Source organism: Panicum virgatum, chromosome 5N (genome assembly GCF_016808335.1).
Source record: "Panicum virgatum strain AP13 chromosome 5N, P.virgatum_v5, whole genome shotgun sequence".
Classification (NCBI taxonomy): Eukaryota; Viridiplantae; Streptophyta; class Magnoliopsida; order Poales; family Poaceae; genus Panicum; species Panicum virgatum.
In genome coordinates, this window is record NC_053149.1 from 54,235,258 (window position 1) to 54,241,345 (window position 6,088).

Here is a 6,088-nt window from a genome sequence, read left to right on the forward strand (position 1 = left end):
CTGTCATATAAGAAGGAAAAGCAAGTTTGTGATTACATAGTTCGATATTGCAAGATAACTAATGATTTCAAACTCAAGCAATAAAACTATCATTGAGAAACAGGTGGTGGCGCAGCCACGACGCAAGCAATACTCCTTATTTTCATTTCTTCCTCGATTAGCGCGATGACTCGTTGCGGCGGCGCAGAGCATCCCTCGAAGACTCTCCTGTTTTGAGCATCCCTCGAAGACTCTCCTGTTTCGCTCCTTCCATATGTTCCATGCGGTGTAGATCAGTATTAATGTCTTTTTCCCGCTTGATGCTCTTTGATATTCCTGTTAGTGATCCATTCCACCAGTGCTCCATTCCACCAGTGCTCCATTTTTGCTTCACGATCAGGGACCGCAACCGGTCCTTATGTCCATTGAGCCACCAGGACCCAAACCTCTTGCGCATACACACAGTTCAGGCATAGATGTTGTGCCGTTTTCTGGAGCTTGATCACACAGGGGACAAGTTGGATTACATTGCCAATTCCGTTTAATGAGTTTATCAACCGTCATCAACTTGTTTTGCACCAAAAGCCAAGCAAAAAAACGGTGCTTCCCTTCTGTTTTTGCTCTCCAGATCGCCTTTGCGTCAAAAGTACAGTAAGCGCCAGAGAACTGGATGTTATATGCTGACTTCGCCGTGTAGTTGCCATCCGCCATCCACTTCCACCTAATTTCATCCTTTGAATCTGTAAGTTGGACATTCTGTACCAGGAACCAAAGAGACACGAATTCAGCTATTTCCTCAGCCGTTGACATTCTCCATAATCCTCTAGTCCATTTGTCATCTTCCAGGTCATCTCGGACAGTCATATTCTTCCTCCACGCAAGCTTATACAAGTTAGGGGTCAGGTCTCTTGGTGCACGGCCACTAATCCATGCTGATTCCCAAAACTTTGCTAGTTTCCCATTGCCCACCGTTACATATATACTTGCCCGGAACAGTTGTTTGTCTTGCTCATTTCAGGGTACCTCGGTGCCAACCCAAGGTCGATCAGGCTCCCTCCATTGGTACCAAAGCCAACGCAGCCTCAATGCCCTACTGAAGAATTCAATATCAATCACTCCAATACCTCCTAGTCGCTTAGGTCTCTTGACTTTAGCCCATCGTACCAGGCAATGACCTCCATTTATGTTTTCATAGCCCTTCCAGAGAAAACCCCTCCGTATCTTATCCATCTTCTTCACCATCCACTTTTTTTGTTCAAACACAGTGAGGAAATAAGTAGGGATGGCAGTGAGCACAGAATTTAGCAGCTTAAGTCACCCAGCCCTGTTCAGGAATCGCCCCTTCCATGTTGGTAATATGTTGGCCATCTTGTCTATAATCAGCTGGATGTCCACTCTATTTAGCTTCCTGTAGTGCAAGGGGAGGCTGAGATAGTTGCAGGGGAAGGATTTAATCGGACAGGTGAATCCCTCCAGTATATCATTCAAGTCAAACCCATCGCATCTTATAGGATAAGCTGCACACTTTGCATGATTAGTGATCAAGCCCGATGCTTTACCAAAAATTTCCAATATATAGGCAACAGCACAAACTTCTTCTTTGATTGGGTTGAGAAAAATGGCCGCATCATCAGCATATAAACTGGTTCTGAGAGGTGCAGCTCTATTATTGATGGGTGACAACACCTCCTCTTGGGTAGACAAATCTAGCAATCTTTGCAATGGTTCCATAGCCAGTATGAATAGCATAGGCGAAAGGGGATCGCCCTGCCTAAGCCATGTGTAGTGCTTGAACCAAGCCCCTCGCGATCCATTTAGTAGCGCAGAGGTCAAGGCTGTTGCCAACAAGGCAGATACCCATCCACGCCAATGACTTCCAAAACCGAAGTGCTCCAAAACCTCCATTAGATAGTCCCATCTTACAGTGTCGAAAGCTTTTGCAATGTCAAGTTTGAGGAATAAACCCGGCTGTTTAGATCGATGAAGTGCCTTGATCAAATTTTGAGTGTACAAGAAGTTGTCATAGATGCTTCTCTTCTTAATAAAAGCACTCTGTGCCCGTGAGACCATTGCATTCAGTTCTGGGCCACGACGGCTTGCAAGAAGCTTGGAAAAAATCTTGGCAATGGAGTGAGTTAGGCTAATCGGTCTGAAATCCGTGACTGTTGTTGCATTAGCCTTTTTAGGAATGAGAATGATATGAGCTGAATTGAGATGCGACAGGTGCTGCCCATGTTGGTCATAGAAGTACTCCACAGCCTACATGAAATCGGATTTAATTATGTGCCAACTCTGCTTGAAAAAAGTCCCAATGAAGCCATCCGGTCCAGGAGCTTTGTCGCTTGCAATATCTTGAATTGCGGCAAACACTTCATCTTCGGTGAAATCATCTTCCAAATGCAGCAAATTCCTATGGCCTAGTGAAATCTCCTCCCAATTTAGAGTAATCTCCCTCGGGGGTGGCCTCCCATAATGCGTGCTAAAGTGACTGAACACCTCTTGTGCCTTGCTTTCATGTGAATAGCATGTTCCTGTAGCAGTCTGTAGAGAGTGGATAGTGTTTTTCCTTCGTCTCCCATTAGCTTGTAGGTAAAAAAGTTTTGAGCTGGCCTCCTCAGCCCGTATATAGCTCAACCTTGAGTTCTGTTTGGCTCTTAGTTTCTCAACAGCAGTCATCCCTAAAAAGCGAGCCTTCAAATCCCTTTTAAATCTGATTTCCTGCTCACTAAGTTGTCGATACTCTTGCACCACATCCAAAATTGCAATTAATTAGCTGGTTGCCCGAAGTAATAATTTGTTTTGACCAATGAAGCTTCGAGCCCATGAGCGCAATGTTTTACTAGTTCTCCTCAGTTTGATGTGAAGTCTCATGAATGGGTTTGTCACCTGTATGGACCTTGTCCATGCTGATTCAACAGTCTGGTGATATCCAGGCAACCTTGGCCAAAAGGATTCAAAACGAAAGTCTCTGTATCGATTTACTATAGCACATCCGGAAATAAGTAAAGGGCAATGATCTGATACTCGTGATGATAGCGCTTGCAATGACACATTGGGCATCATGAGATCCAGGAAGAGAAACAAAAAGCTCTATCTATTCTTGTTTGTGTCCTGTCATTTGACCAGGTAAATTTTCTCCCTCTCAAATTTAGCTCTTTAAGATCAAGGTCACGGATTACATCTCTAAATGCTCCCATCAATCTCCTATTCAGGTTAGCATTACTCTTGTCACATGCATTCAAAATCATATTAAAGTCACCGATTAACAGCCAATTGTCGATTACACTTTGTTGGATCCATCTTAATTCACCCAGAAATTGGATTTTCTCATTGTCTTCCGGAGGCCCATAAACTGTTGTGAGGCACCATTCCACAGGTCCAGCATATGATGCAAGTTTAACTGTCACGCTGTGCACCCCCAACTCACTGTTTGTAATTTTGAAGTGATCCCCATCAACTGCTAACAGAATCCCGCCTCTAGTACCCAAAGCTGGCAAGTAAACAAAATTATCAGCAAATTTGTCACCAAGAGTTTCCAGGACCACTTGTCTGTCAATCATGTGGAGTTTAGTTTCCTGTAAAGTGACAATGGTTGCCCAGTGTTCTCCCACCATATCCTTTACCACTTTCCTTCTGGCAGCGTTATTCAAACCTCTGACATTCCAGTTGAAAATTACACATTGCTGCTCAATCATTGATGGATGAGGCACTCAAAATGGGACCAGCCAATAACAACAACACACCACCTCTTTCCATCAAGTCCCAAAACCACCACGAACCAGCCAGCCCCCAAAACAGCAATACTTATCATCATATAGCAGATTCACCAGTATCAGTACACAGCTCCCACACAACTTAGACCCAACACCCAGACTCACGGAGCTGTCACCACCACCACACAGGCTACGAAGCCTAAAGCAAGGAAATAACATAATTAAACTAAAGGTACACCGGCTCTGACCAGAGCCACCCCCAACAGCCAGAGTGTAGTTGTAAACTAACAGCCCACTTCTCCTCTCTCTTCCACGTCAGCATTCAACTATATTCGCTCTCACCGCGAGAGAGATAATTAAAGGCGAGCAGGAGCAGAGCAGCTGGTGGTAGATCACGGTCGCCACCCACGGTCCCTGACGTGGCGCCACGTGGCGGGAGTGGCGGGGCCTGGGCACCGCACGCCCGCCACCCCGGCCAACCATCTGCCCCGCGCCGCCCTCCGTGTCCCGACTCCCGCTGCGCGTGCGGGCGAGCGGCAGCCTGCCGGGCCGCCGATAGGCCTCTCGCGCGTTCTCTTCTCTCTGCGCCGCGCGCCTGTGCCGACCGGCGAGCCCACTTGCCCTGCCCGGAGTCGCCCTCGCACGGGTCGCTGGTCGCGCACCTTGCCCGCGTCATGTAGCCCTCGTCGCGGTACGATCGAGTACAGTTCGCGCGCCGCTGGCGGCTGGCTACGGTGTGGTGTAGCAGACGGGACGAAGCTGCTCTGCTCGCGTCGCGGCGGCGGCCGCGGAGGAGCCGGTAGCCGTAGCTCTCCGCGTTGCCCTCCCTTGCGCGATCCAAATCCACCATGGACGATTGGCTGGCTCCGACTCGACGGGCGCCGGATGCGTTCGTTTGCCGACAAGACCCCCGTGTACTTTTCGGGTCGTTCGTTTCTTGACCGCGGATCGGTCGGTCCTCACCTCGCCTCCGGCGGTTGCTCGCTGCCAAGCCGTTCCAATCCGGAGAGGTCGTGGCCGTGGACGCACGAATGGTCCAGGACGCCCCGCTCAACAAGTGGGCGGCGCGACTTTTTCTGTGGGGGGAGTAACTAGCGGTGAATGACAGTTTGCAACGGCGGCGGCGGCGGTGGAAGCAGAGCATGGGCGAGCTGGAGCAGAGCATGCACGCGAGTTCGCCTCGGTTTCTTCCTGTCTCGTTCCCTCCCCTGCAAGTAAGCCTCAATTTGACAATTTCTCTTTTCCAAAACCAAAAAAAAAACAGAGAAGAAAAAGCAAGCCCGGATGGCTGGATTGAGCGAGACAAGCTGCAGGAGAATGCGGGTAGTAGGCTGTAAGCTGTAGAATGCTGTAGGGTGTAGGCTGTAGGAAATTATCATTGTGACAGTTAATTATGGTGTCAAACTAAATCAGTTTACAAAATCAATTTTAGAATCCCTGCGCTAGGAACTTTGAAAAATCTAATGAGGCATTTGACGTATAATTAGAGAATGATTACTGTAACATCACTGTAACCAATCATCAATTAATTACTATAATTATATTCGTCACGAAAAATTACACCCATCCCTAAATTTTTTTTACAAATAGACTTTATTCTGTATTTTATGCATGCGAGATTTTTTTCTCGACTTGCGAGCACTAGTATTTTGGAAGAAAACCAAACAAGGCCACTAGTAGACCCACATTGTTGCTTGTTCGGACTTCGGACACGTCAAGCTGCAGTGTGTCGACATGGGTAGTTGAGCGAGCGGTGCCATCAGAGCCACTAGCTACTGTTAGTAGTGGCAAACTTTTCCTCTTTTGCCCTTTTCCTTGCTCAACCTCCATGTCATTTTTCAGCTCACGGCGGCACATTTCTTGAGCGCTGACGCGGTGCTGCCGCTTGTGGCCTCACGGCTTTACGTGCGATCTCAGCAAGCACACAAAAGGGTCTGGGGCCTCGGCAGATAATAATACTCCGTCACGCTGAACTTGTGATCTATAGCTTATAGTTACTTATCTTTTTGCCACGACCTGATTACTCATCGTGTGTAAAAAGGCTTTGTTCTCCGTTATCTGCTCCGCGTAAAGCTGAAAAATCCTCTCGAAGGTCGTAAACAACAGCTAGCCAACCAACTAGAAGGGCAAATCTACCAAGATTAACCTGTAAATGGATCGAGAGATATAGTTCGAACCATCTTAATTAGTTGAACTGCGATGTTTTTGGAGAGAGAGAGAGAGAGAGAGAGAGAGAGAGAGAGAGAGAGAGAGAGAGAGAGAGAGAGAGAGTACTTTGTTTTTCAACAGCGAGTCGCTATAGCTGTTGCTATGATTGACATTGTACTAATAAGGCGGCTGATTGCAATGGTTTCTAGATTCTTCCGTTGGCTGCTGCTATTTTATGCTAGACATTC